At 40.0% G+C, this 14410-nt stretch overlaps 1 protein-coding gene across 3 annotated transcripts in view; it reads right to left on the bottom strand.

Annotated features, from left to right (window-relative positions):
* The window catches only part of WNK3 (WNK lysine deficient protein kinase 3), a 156815-nt gene extending 143836 nt beyond the window's left edge, over positions 1-12979 (bottom strand). For 2 of the 3 annotated variants that reach the window (XM_044234442.1, XM_044234444.1), the window contains exon 1: positions 12855-12979. The gene's annotated coding sequence lies outside the window, so the exon portion shown is untranslated. Of the gene's footprint in view, positions 1-12737; positions 12815-12854 lie in introns of those variants that run through there. The other variant, XM_044234443.1, reaches the window with a different exon arrangement.
* Between the last annotated feature and the right edge of the window lie 1431 nt (positions 12980-14410).

Genomic DNA, 14410 nt, shown 5'->3' with positions numbered 1-14410 from the left:
GTAAAAAAGTACAAAAGTATAAGTCACAGGCCAAGGATACAAATGGAAAATGGCATAACAAATACAAGATTTCAACAATTTCTGACAGAGAGCAAATAGGAAAGAACTGGCTAGTAACACAAATCCAAGGATACTACAACCTAAAATATGTACTAGAAATGGTTCCAACCCAGGATGGAGAAGACTTGCAGGACCAAACCCCAGAGATAAGTGATCCCATAAAGTGCCAAAGTTTAAAAAAAAAAAAGTCTGGAAAAAAAGGGACTAACTGAAGGTCTGAATTATGAAACAGTTGATGAACTCTCTTCCCCATTCCACCAAGAAAAAAATCCTTACACGCAAAGTATCAATTTCAACAAACCTGGATGAACAAGGGCATCCCAGAACAAAGCCCTTTGCCCTCTGGTATTTGGGTACTCCAAGTGTAATAGCCAGCTGTCCACCCACTCACCCCAAAATAAAGCCTACCAGTTGACAACCCTGTCTCCGTACACAGAACTCCCAGTCGGCCCTTCTACTAGCTCATTCTTAAATACGGACAGAAGGGATGCCTGGGTGGCTCAGTGGGTTAAGCCTCTGCCTTCAGCTCAGGTCATGATCTCAGGGTCCTGGGATCGAGTCCCACATCGGGCTCCTTCCTCAGCAGGGAACCTGCTTCACCCTCTGCCTCTGCCTGCCTCTCTGCCTGTTCTCTCTCTCTCTCTGACTAATAAATAAATTAAATACGGACAGAATCAGGAGACAGCCATTTGGAGAAAACCTGTAATACAGAAAAGAGAGATCAAGAGAAACAAAAATGTCCTTGGAGGAGGTGAAATAATTTAAGAAACCATTTTTAATTTAATTTTTAAAAATATAGTCCTAAAACTCAAAAATCAAAGAGGTATATAATTAATAGATTCCCTCCCAACCCTGTTTCCCATCTATTCAGTTCCCACCACTCCCCAAACAGGTAACCACTCATTAGATTATTGTGTAGCCCTCTGGAATTTCTTTAGGCAAATAAGCAAATACAAATATATGCTCTCTTTTTCCTTCCTTACACAAAAAAATAGCACAGTGTATACCAAACTTTTGTTTATAGTCACAACAACTTGATATTTTTTCCCTGTCACTACACAGAATTCCTTATTCTTATTCTTTTAAAACCTATATAGTATATAGTATTCAATTATTTTCTATGTTATTTGTTATGACAAATAGCATTGCATATTTTGTACACATGTGTGTATGTATGTGTGTGTGTTTATATATATGTATTTCCTGAAATGATATAATTGGATCAAAAGAAATTTACGTATTTAACTTTTATTGATGTATGTTAATGTATCTAGAATAATACACGTAATACATGTGTATCTTTATATAATGCTGCCAAACTGCGTTCCATGGCCATTGTACCAATTCAAACTCCTACCTACAACAAAAAAGGCATCATCAAATATTTTTTTAAAGATTTTATTTATTTATTTGACAGAGAGAGAGAGAGAGATCACAAGTAGGCAGAGAGGCAGGCAGAGAGAAAGGAGAATCAGACTCCCTGCTGAGCAGAGAGCCTGATGCGGGCTCAATCCCAGGATTCTGAGATCATGACCCGAGCCAAAGGCAGAGGCTTAACCTACTGAGCAACCCAGGTACCCCGTTATCAAATATTTTGACTTTTAACACTCTGATAGATTTTAAAAAGGAATCTCAGTGTGGTTTTAATTAGCATTTATCTTATGAGTGAGGTTAAGCATCTTTCACATAAATAATAATTAAAGTCATGAATAAGCCAAGAATTCTTATTATCACAACTACCACTTAAGGAAATAAAACAAGATGTATGAATATTAGAAAGTAGGACACAAAATTCAAAACTTGCAGGCTATATGATTATCTGTCTAGAAAATCCAAGCAAATCAACTAACAACTATAATAGGAACTCAGCAGAATAGAGAGCTCAGCAGAAAGGCCAAAGATCAAATCAACAAACAGAAATCAATAGCTTTGCTATACATTGTCAATAATCAGCTAGAAAATGTAATTTAAAAAGCAGCTATTCTAAGGTGAGGGACCTGGAGTTGGGCAGCACTCAGAAGGGGAGGGAAGGGCTGGGTGTCTGGAGGAAGGCAGGTCACTGAGATTTTAAATACACACACACAGGGCGCCTGAGTGGCTCAGTGGGTTAAAGCCTCTGCCTTCGGCTCAGGTCATGATCCCAGAGTCCTGGGATCGAGCCTCACATCGGGCTCTCTGCTCGGCGGGGAGCCTGCTTCCTCCTCTCTCTCTGTCTGCCTCTCTGCCTACTTGTGATCTCTGTCTGTCAAATAAATAAATAAATAAATAAATAAATAAATAAATACACACACACTATCTTGTACATAAGAGCAACAAAGCTGTAACATACTCATCTAAGAACAAACTCAAGAAGAAATATTCAATACCTATATAAAGAAAACTGTAATATAATGCAGCTATAGTAAGTTAAATAATAGTTTCAGCACAGAACAGATAGCATTATAAACACTGTCAGAATAACTGGCTATCTATAACATGGGGGAGGATGTTAAAGACCCACTCCAGACCAGTCACAAAAATAAATCCCAGGTAGGTTAAAGAGCTAAATGTAACAGCAAAACTATATAACTATTAAAAGAAAATATGAAAAAATAATTAATTAATTTTTAAAAATATGGCTGAATATATTTCTAACCTGAAGAAAGGCTTTCATAAAAAGACAAAACGCAAAGACCATTAATAAAAAGCTAACACATTTGCCCATCTAACCATGAACAAGGTTAAAAGCTAAGCAACAGATGGGGAGCAAATATTTGCAACATGTATAGCAAACCATTAATATCCAGAATATACGAAGAACTAAAAAAATCAGTAAGAAATACAAAAGGCCAATATGTGGATGATAGGAAGATGGCTCAAACTTTTTTGAGCAGGGACATGCAAATTCAAAAAATTTAATATCATTTTTTATCCAACAGATGAGCCAAAAAATCTGTTTTTGAAAAGTGTATGAGAAATTCAGCACTGGGCGCCTGGGTGGCTCAGTGGGTTAGGCCACTGCCTTCGGCTCGGGTCATGATCTCAGGGTCCTGGGATCGAGTCCCGCCATCGGGCTCTCTGCTCAGCAGGGAGCCTGCTTCCTCCTCCCTCTCTCTGCCTGCCTCTCTGCCTACTTGTGATCCCTCTCTGTCAAATAAATAAATAAAATCTTAAAAAAAAGAAAGAAAGAAAAAAAGAAATTCAGCACTTCATGCACTCTTGGCAGACAAACTGGAATAGCCCTTTCAAACCCTTTGTCAAACTCCTTGACAAAGTCCAAATATCTTAATACATACTTATCACCAGCAATTACACTTTTTGGTATCTACCTGAGAAATATTCTTGTACGTATACAAATATACATGCACTAGGGTTTTTACTGAAGCATTGTCTGGAATAGCAAAAAATACTGAAAAGAACTTAAATATCCATGTATAAGAGAATGATAAAATAAGCAGTGGTAAATCTGTACTATGTAATAATATGCATGTTTAAAAAATAAGAGATGGATATATACAACTAATATATAAAAATCTCCTACATATAAATACTATTAAGTGAAAAAAACAAATTACAGTACAGCATATACAACATATCATTTATGTGAGAAAAAAAACTACAAAACCTTATGTTTCCAAATGTACTCATGTATGTTTAAATGCATACAAAAAAGCCCCAAAAGATATGCTCTTAATTTATCCTGCAGGTTTAAGAAGCAATTAGTATTAAGCACTATGTATTCATTAAAAAGAATGATGTGAAGATCCATATATATATGTGTGTGTTTGTGTATATATGGAGAAAGAGAGAGAGCCCTAAGTCATATTCTCTGGGAAAAGAGCAAGACATAAAATATTTTTATTTGCATATGCATATGCATGTAAATACAGAGAAAAAGGACTGTACAAGTTCACAGTCAACTTCCTTTTAAAGATTTTTAAAAATTATTTCTAAGTAATCTCTACACCCAACATGGGACCTTAAAACCCTGAGATCAAGAGTCTCATGCTCTACCAACTGGCACCCCTACAGTCAACTCTTTTTTTTTTCCAATTTATTTATTTTCAGAAAAACAGTATTCATTATTTTTTCACCACACCATGCAATCCGTGCCCTCTATAATACCCACCACCTGGTACCCCAACCTCCCACCCCCCCACCACTTCCAACCCCTCAGATTGTTTTTCAGAGTCCATAGTCTCTCGTGGTTCACCTCCCCTTCCAATTTACCCCAACTCCCTTCTCCTCTCTAACACCCCTTGTCCTCCATGCTATTTGTTATGCTCCACAAATAAGTGAAACCATGTGATAATTGACTCTCTCTGCTTGACTTATTTCACTCAGCATAATCTCTTCCAGTCCCGTCCACGTTGCTACAAAAGTTGGGTATTCATCCTTTCTGATGGAGGCATAATACTCCATAGTGTATATGGACCACATCTTCCTTATCCATTCGTCCGTTGAAGGGCATCTTGGTTCTTTCCATAGTTTGGCGACCGTGGCCATTGCCCTACAGTCAACTCTTAACAATAGTTACCCACTGGAGGGCAAAAATTGTGTAAAGGTGGACCTTAAGGTTTTAATCTACCTGTATGTTAGTTTAATCCTTTAAAGCAGAATTGTCCATCAATAACCTGTACAAAAGAACCAGTTAAGGATATTATCATTTCTTGGGGCACCTGGGTGGCTCAGTGGGTTAAGCCTCTGCTTTCAGCTCAGGTCATGATCTCAGGGTCCTGGGATCGAGCCCCACATCGGGCTCTCTTCGGCAGGAGCCTGCTTCCCCCGCCTTCTCTCTCTGCCTGCCTGCCTCTCCACCTACTTGTGATCTCTTTCTGTCAAATAAATAAATAAGAGGATATTACCATTTCTCAAAGTAACTGAAAGAAGAAAACAAGTAAGGTATGTACAATATAAATACAAATAAATATCAATACTTATTGAATGCTTTGTGCCAAGCACTGTAAGCCCCTTCATGCATTCTCTCATGTAATCACCACAAATATCTTGACATAGGTAATATTTTTATTCCCATTTTACAAATGAGGAAACTAGGCTCCAAAAATTAAGTTAACTTGTCTAAAATCACACAGCCAGTAGAAACCAGGGCCAGAATTCAACTCAGGCACTGGACTCCCAAGTCCACTCTTTATTCATAATATGGGGCCACATATGACATGCACCCACATGCACAACACTATACACAATCCTGAATTGCAGAGATACATACAATGCATAACCACATTACAGTCCTTGGGAGTTTATAACACTAAAACTATCTTCTTCCTCACTTCCATCATCCAGTTTTGCTTTAGCAAGATCATTTCCTCAATTAAAGATGCTCATTTTACATGAAGAAATTTCTGGGTTCAAATTAGAAAAGGGGTTGAGATCATCTCCATCTTCTTTCGTTATCAAAATTAAACAATTTATATTTATCGGGGCACTTGGCTTTATATTTATCAATCATCTACCCTCAAATCCCTAATTAGCACTTTATTCTGCCTGACCCTTTACAACAGTTGTGGCAAAACTACATACAGCCCTCAAGCCAAACTCACCTCACCTCACTGCTAGTTTCTGTGCAGCAGGTGACCCGAGAAAAATTTTTATATTTTTAAATGGTTGGGGAAAAAAATCAAAAGAATAGTATTTCGTGACACAGAAAAATCATTCAAAATTTGTATTTCAGTGTTCATAAATAGTTTTATTGGAACACAGCCACACTCATTCATTTACATATTGTCTATGGCTGCTACAACAGCAGAGCTGTGTTATTGCAACAGACTTCATGGTCTGCAAAGCCTAAAATATTGACAATCTGGTCCTTTACAGAAAAAGGTTTATAGTTTCCATAAGAACTTCATCTACTTAACTCAAAGACTCCTAACAACAACCCTGAGAGCTACGTAGTATTACCCTGAATTCTGAAAATTAGGAAGGCTCAGAAAAGTTTATAGTCTTGCCCAAGTCACAAAGCTAGTAAGTGAAGGGGAAATTCTGGAACCCCAGTTTTCTAGCTCCAAATCCAACATACTTTCTACCATACTGCCACGTTCTAAGAACCCAACCCCTCCTGATTAATCAATGAGTTTAGATCTTTGGTGCTAAAATTTACCAGATGGTTACAGGCACAAAAGCTTTAAATTGGTAGGAAAACATTTCTCAATTGAGAAACTTTGACTCCAAAAATATGTTAATAGAATACACTGGGTTTCATATACCGTTGTGTAATTTACAAAGTATATTTTCTCACTTAGTTAGACAAAAAAAACAAAAAAAAAAAAACAAAAAAAAACCTCTGCAAAATAGGTAGGGCTTTTGCTTTGTTTAGTAACAAATGAGGAAATCGATGCTCACCAATTTATACAAGATTATACTGAGAGCAAGACCAGAACCTAGGCTGACTCCTACTCCAGTGAAACATGGAAACACAGTTTCTTCTCATAAGGAATGCACCATTTTTGTTTTGTTTTGTTTTGTTTTGTTTTCCTTAGAAACAAAAGCACAGCGGCGCCTCGGTGGCTCAGTGGGTTAAAGCCTCTGCCTTCGGCTTGGGTCATGATCCCAGGGTCCTGGGATTGAGCCCCACATCAGGCACCCTGCTCAGTAGGGAGCCTCCTTCCTCCTCTCTCTCTGCCTGCCTCTCTGCCTACTTGTGATCTCTGTCTGTCAAATAAATAAAATCTTAAAAGAAAAAGAAACAAAAGCACATAACTTACACATTTAAAATATCAGGAAATCTAAAATGTTTGGTAGAGATAAATTAACAATTTAACAAAATAATAATTAACAGAAGGGATACTAAGAATTGCTGGTCTCTTAACATTCGGATCTCTGTTCAAAGTCACCTCCTCAAAGAAACCTTCCAAACTAACCAACTGAGCTAAAGAGGCTTCTCTCTAACATCCCAGCATCCTTTAAAAAATTTTTTTCTCAGGGTGCCTGGTTGATTCAGTCGGTGGAGTATGGAACTCCTGATCTCGGAGTTTGAGCCCCATGTTGGGTAGAGATTACTTAAAAATAAAATCTTTCAAAAAACTCATTTTTCTCAGCATTTATGTTCTATTTGTTGACTATTGTCCTCCAACTATAATGTAACCTCAAAGAGAGCAGGGTCATTGCCTGTTTTGCTTCCTTTTCATCTATTCCCAACACACCAACCCTGCACACCGGAGGAACACAATAAATATTTGTTCAAGGAATGGTAGAACCTTACAAATATGCTGGGTAAGTCATACTCCAAAATTCATTTGGATTAACAGCTTCAGAGTAAGTTATCAGGACTTTTGAAAGCTTCCTTAGTAAATGAACCACAGAGCTTCAAGGGGTTTTTTCCCCCTCTTGCTAGAAACCTTCAAAGGCTAACTATGAATGGAAATGCCACAGTAGCTCATCAGGACAAAATTATTCTCTGGGCAGCACTGGATATCGTCAGAGCTGAACTAGCACCCCATGGGTCTTGGGTCTAATCAAGCCAATTTCCCATTCTTCTATTAAACACACCCCCTAGTGTTTAAAACAATTCAAACTAACATCTCTATTTTAATTACACTTAACTAGAGGCTGAGATTTACCAACAAATTGTGCTGTGCTAAATTTTAACTCTCATTTTTACAAGTAACGGAACTAAAATAATCTTACATGATTCCTAAATGAATAGGACAATGTCCAGGTCATTACAGCCTAAGCTACAAATAAAAAGTCTCCACAAGGTACTGATTGATATATGTTTTGGTCAAGAAGCTGGCTCACAATCAGAAACCAAATAACACATAGATAAGGGTGCTCTTATCAATTTCTGCTTAATTATAAACTAAATCTGCTTTTCCCCCCAGTTATAATCAAAGATTTCACCCTACACAAACAATCCAAAAACAAAAATACTCTTTATTTTAAAAAAAGAAAAACACTTATCTAAAAAACAAAACACTTATGTAACTTTACCATAAGGATTGTCTAGTTTGCCATATTGAGGTTTCCTGATCATGAAAGTCTAACTGCCTCATAAAAAGCTTTAGAATATACCCACTCTTCAAATACAAAGCATGACCTTCAAAAATGCATTTAGAAACATTTCTCCTCCATAAAAGCCCAAAGAATAATTACATATTGCCACAAAATAGCTTCATATATAGTATCATGTATTACTTTTTTATTGAAGTATAGTTGACACAAAATGTTACATTAGTTTCAGGGAAACAACATAGTGTTTCCACAAGTCTATACATTATGCTATGCTCATCACAAGTGTAGCTACCATCTGTCACCATACAACATTATTACAATACCGTTAACTATGTTCCCTAGGCTGTACCTTTTATCCCTGTAACTTACTACTTCCATAACTGGAAGCCTATATCTCCCAACCCCTTATCTATTTTATAGTTTATAAAACTTCAAGATAATCTGCATACAAAAAACACAACTGGACCCTTACCCCATACTATATACAAAAATTAACTCAAAATGGAACAAAGACCTCAATATTAAAGTTGAAACAATAAAACCCTTCGAAGAAGAGATAGGAGTAAATCTGCATTGTCTTGGGTTTGGCAGTGGTTTCTTAAATATAACACTGAAAGCACGAGCAACAACAACAACAAAAAAAGATAAACTGGACTTCAAATTTCAAATTTTTGTGCATCAAAAGACACTATTAACAAGTAAAAAGACAACTCTGAATAGAAGAAAATATTTGCAAATCATATGTCTGATCAGGGTCTAGAATTTAGAATGTATTCTTTTAAAACTCTTTAAGTCAACATTTTAAAAAATTAAAAATGGGTAAAAGACTTAGTTCTCCAAAGAACAAATTCAAATAGCCAACAGCCACATGAAAAGATGCTACACATCATCAGTCATTATAGAAAGACAAATAAAAACCACAATGAGATCCCTTTTCACACCCACTTAGTATGGCCATAAAGCACACAAACAAAAAAACCAGAAAGTAATAAATGTTGGTGAGGATGTAAAGAAACTGGAACCCTTGTACATTGCTGGTGGGAATGTAAAATAGTGCAGCCACTGTGGAAACAGTTTAGTGGCTCCTCAACAAGTTAAACAGAATGACCATATGACACAATAATTCCACTTCTAGGTGCATACCTGAAAAAACTGAAAACAGGTTTTCAAACAAAAATGTATATACAAATATTCATACCAGCATTATTCACAAAAGCTAAAAGGTAGAAAGATCCCAAATGTCTATGAACTGATGAATAAATAAACAAAATGTAGTATATCCATATAAGGGAATATTATTCAACCGTTAAAAGGGAATGCAATATAGGGGCACCTGGCTGGCTCAATCAGAAGAGCATGCAACTCTTGATCTCAGGGTTGTGAGTTTGAGACCACAGTGGGTGTAGAGATTACTAAAAAAGAAATAAACTTTTTTAAAAAGGAATGAAATACTGATACATGCCACAATATTAGTGAACCTCAAAAACATGTGAAGTGAAAAAAGCCAGACAATAAGGTAATATAATGCATGATTTCATTTATACAAAATACTCAGAATGGAAAATCCATAGAGATGGAATATTAGTGGTTGCCAGGGGCTGAGAGGAATGGGGAATGGGAAGTCATGGTTTAATGGGTATAGGATTTCCTTCTGGGGTGATGAAAATGTTTTGGAACTAGATATGCAACATCATGAAGGTACTTAATGACACTGAATTGTACACTCTAAAATGGTACATTACATTACGTGAATTTTATCACAGTAAAAAATTACCAGGTTAAAACACAGAAAACAATGTTACTTCATTTCTGTTAATGAAATATATATATCTCCCTGAAGAAAGGGGCATTAAAGGCTCACTACTGCAGTAACTTAACCTCAACATTTTCTAAACCAAGTATCTCATGACAAACTCTACCAAAACAATTTAAAATGGCATCAATTCTACTCTTGAAGTTTTGGGAATTTCTGAATGAAATCTTTTATAGACGTCCTTTACAATCTTCAAACATCTCCTAACAGTGCCATAAACTTTATGATCTCACACAAAAAATGGGAACTTCCCCCCCCCCAAAAGTATTCCGGATTTTAGCCAAGAGAAATAATCAAATATATCTGCAAATAGAACTGGTCTACTTACACTAAGATGGGGTACTGAGAAAGGGTTTTCTTTTTTCCTTGCACACAACCTCCCCACACACAACATATACACAAAAATTTAGAACTTCTGTTAAAGTAAATTATCTGACAATAAATCTTACAGTAATAGAACAATTCTCATTTATTTCTGATTACTCTGGTTCTATGCAACCACTGGCTTTATCACTTACTAGCTAACTAATGCACACCTTAATGAAAAATTCCTGTACTTTATGGAAGGAAGTTAAAGTCCAAATTAGAGAAATTTAACTCCTAAAACACTATAGAATAATTACATCAACAAATGTAGACTTGTGATACGAGGATCAACATTGGTTTAGAAGTCGGAATTCCAGGGTCCACTGCTTACTTACTAGGGCAGGTCTTATCTCTCTGTGCTTTATTTTCTCTCTTAAGTATAAAAAGGCAAATAACTTTCCTGCCTGCCTACCAACAGAAATACAGTAATAAAAATATGTACAAGGTATGATGGGACCACTGAAGTGGGGCACCTAATGAAGCTTTGTGGAGGATGCTGGGAAAAGGAAAAAAAAAGTCGGGGGCAAGAAAGGCTTTCGGGAATAACTAATGACTGAGGTTAGTCTAAAAAGAATGAGCTCAAATTCACAGCATGGGGAAAAGAGAGCATTCCAGTTTGGGGGGCAGAGGCATCAGAAGCAAAGGCAGGGAGATGAACACCAAAAACCTGCTCATGTTATTCCCCTTCTTAAATAGTCAAAGGCTCCTAATTCTGAAGAGTAGTCCTTCACCCCAGCCTCAAACTAAGATTCCAGCCTTATCTCATTCCACTCCCCAGATATACCAAGATTACACTTTCCAGCCTCAAAACTTGCAAGTTCTTCCACTCCAGGAACATCTAGTTCAAGACAGGGAGGCTACCTTGCCTGCCAAAATTGGTGCAACATTCCCAGGCTCTCATGGTGCTTTAGTACTTCTACTCTACCGCTTAATACACAAGTATTCATCTTAATCTAAGAAAGTATGAATATAGTATTAGCTTTTGTATTTAAACTCTGGGTAGTCAAAACAAGGATTACACTCTTTGCAACATCAAATCAGAATAAAAGATAAAGGGCATAGGAAAGTTCTCAAATTTGCAACATTTCCGAGATACTGAGTATATGTCAGTAAAGTTTGTAAAAAGTAACCATGAAAAGTTACAAATTCATAAACTATTAATCTTGACCCAGAACAGAATGAAACCATCACCAGGCATCCTTACCAGAAGATAAGTAATGTATTCAGAGAACAAAATGTCCTAGTAATCTGCTATAATTTAAACTCAAACCAAAAAGCAAGTGCCAATTTTCAAACAAGGTAAATTCAGAATGACAAAAAAAATTATGTATAATTACTTCAGCATTCAGAATCAGCTTTAGTGTATTTTAGCCATCCTTAAATGCAGGGTATCCTTCCCTTAGGCTGCTGACTTTAAGCAATTTTTTAATTCATCAAGCTAAAGGTTAGAGACTGTCTAGAAAACACCTGCTGCTCTGTGTCATATACTGAGATCTCTTCAAAAGTTATCCTGGTATTATGACATACTATACATGAAAAACAGGTAACAATGCCTCCCCAAATTGGATGTAATCACTACCACACAGAAGACTTTCACAACTTAAAGCCCATTTATTCGTATAATTGCTTTAGTCAAAGGTAATTCTTAAGAAGGAATAGCCATACCACTCGCATCTGTTTTGAGGCTTCAATTTCATTTTAACACATCTATCAACTCCCAAGATAGGAAGATATACACGTGCAGGATTTCCATCCACAGCCCACTCCATAAATGTTTCACCACTCTTAACTAGTCGAACAAAACCTCTTTCGGCACAGTGAAGCCACCTCACCACTTTTATCCTAAACATACCATTTCTTCCCCATCCTCAAGCTGTCAGTCACAGAAAACACCACCCGTTGCCAAATAACACCTCTCAATCTCCTTGAACCTAACCCACTTACAGAACCAGACAGCAATATTCTCTCACCCGATCCAGCCCTATCGACTTTCACACATCAACGGAATCTCTATATTAAGTCCACTTTCCCCCACCCCTTTACCCACTGAAACTCAACTTCTCACACCTGAAGCGATCATCTTTTTCAGCACCCTCAATCTCACTTAAATGATCACTCAGTCCTTTGTCAACCATCTCCCACCCCCCCATGTATCCTCTCACCTTCCCCATTCCCTAGTCCTCCATCAACTCCCAAAGTTGCCACCCCCAACAAAAATAGAAAAGGACAAAAAACGCACCTCAAACCCAAACCTGCCCTTCTCCACTCCCCCCACCTTAGAATTTTCCTCTCCGCCTGTTCGCTCAAACGGACAGCAACTCCGACAACCGCGAAGACCCAAGCCCGGCCTCGTCCCATACCTCTTGGCGACAACAATCACCCTGCCTCGGTCAAGCCGCCCCCCACTAGGACGCTTACTCCTCAACAGACTCTTGGCCGCCGCTGCCTCCCTCCATTCATCCCCGGCCCATTCATCTCTCAGCCGGATCCCAGACACGCCCCCCGGCCTCCTCCCTCTCGCCCAGAACCCTGGCCGGCCCGGGACCCTCACCAGATTAGAGGCTCTCACGGACAGAGACTCGGACTCTCTTCCCTTCTCCCTCGCCCTCCTTCCAGCCTGCGCTCGCCCCTCGACGAGCCACACCGTAGAACACACACATATACGCACACCGCTTCCTCTATCACCTCCTCCGATGCTTCTTACTCCCCTCCTCGATGTCTCCAGCTCCGCTCCGCGTTGTGTGCGCGTGCGCGTGCGAGCGTCTCCCGCGAGCCCACCGGGCCAGCTACTGCCGGTAGGTAAAGAGCGGGCGGGGTTAGGGGAGCGGGGTACGAGCCCAAGCTCGCGCTCGCCCGGGAGCAGAGCAGGCGCACGCGTACTCCAGCCAGGGAATTCTGGAGAGGAGAGAGGGGTGGAGGGGGGCGGGGAAGGGAGGGGAGGAAAGAAGAGGGGGAGGGGCGGAGAAAGCCTACGGATCAGCCCCAACTCCGAACAGCCCCTATCGCTGCGAGGTGCCGAGTGGCTAGCCAACTAGAGCGAGCGCACTCCTCCCCCGCCCTCTTCAGCGCAGCGGGAGAGAGGGATGCGCGTCGAACAGGAGAAAGGCTTCTCTCCTTTCCAAAAAGACACGCGTGACACCTCCTTGTGTTCAAAGCTCTGTCTCCACGGCTGCTTTACCTTCTTCCCCTCCAAAAAAGAAAAGTACAAGCACTCACTACTTCCCAGCCACCCACCATCCACTCTGCTATCCGCAAGCCTCTAAATGCAGCCTCTGCCGAGATGTGGTACCCTCGGGCACCTTTTCACCCACCACCCCTAACTCCCTTTTTCCAACTCCCGTCTTTTCTCGCGAGACCCATACCTGCCGGCTTCGGGATTAGAAATCGAAGCACAGATTTACAAATACCGGTCTCCCGGTTACGTTGCGAGGGCAACGGCCACGGCATGTCCCCCCCCCCCCCAAAGACCGCAGTGCGCGCGCGCGGGGGCTGGGCAACAACGAAAGTGGGGATGGGAAAGGGAAGCTATGAAACGGATTTTTGACGGCATGTAACCGCTAGGCCTGGGCACGTGCCTTGCGCCTCGCCCACGAGTGCGGTGTACCCTGGGAATTGTAGTTTTTCTTCTCATCCCCAGTCCAATTCCCATCCTCAGCCTTACTTAGGCCTCTAACCGGGAGGGAAATTACCGACGCCATTTTGCTGGGAACAATGGCCTTCGGCCTAGGCAGTAACGGGTGGGGGAGGGAGTAATGTTTTAAGGGTTCAGTTAACCTCCCCTGGCCCCTCGGTGCCATAGCAACCCCTTCAGGAACCTAGCCCCGCCCCCTCTTTGCTCTGCTGGTCGCCTAGACTGTGCGCATGCGGAAAGGCCACCTCCCGCTTAGGCAGGCTCTCACCATCTCTTACCGCTCACGTCCTTTCTCCTTTAGTTGGTAATGAAGGCTACCTCCTTCAAGCTTTCGCTGCGTTAACCCCAGCACAGCGGCTTTAGTTAAGAACTGCTTCCTGCATTGTATCAGGCATTGTACAGAATTACTTCTGTCATTCTCGCATGAATAATCCTGACTCCATAAAGGAGGAAACTTGGGCTCAGGAGGGGAAAACGGACATGACTTGCCCAAGTTCACACAACTAAGTATGGAGGAGTCCTAACTTGAACCCAAGTGTGCTCACTCCAAAGCCCATGCATTTTTCAACCCTCCAGGCCTCATCTGGTTTCTG

The sequence above is a fragment of the Neovison vison genome, chromosome X (genome assembly GCF_020171115.1).
Source record: "Neovison vison isolate M4711 chromosome X, ASM_NN_V1, whole genome shotgun sequence".
Taxonomy (NCBI): Eukaryota; Metazoa; Chordata; class Mammalia; order Carnivora; family Mustelidae; genus Neogale; species Neogale vison.
The sequence above is the reverse complement of the archived record's forward strand: the minus strand, read 5'-3'. Positions and strand labels throughout refer to the sequence as shown.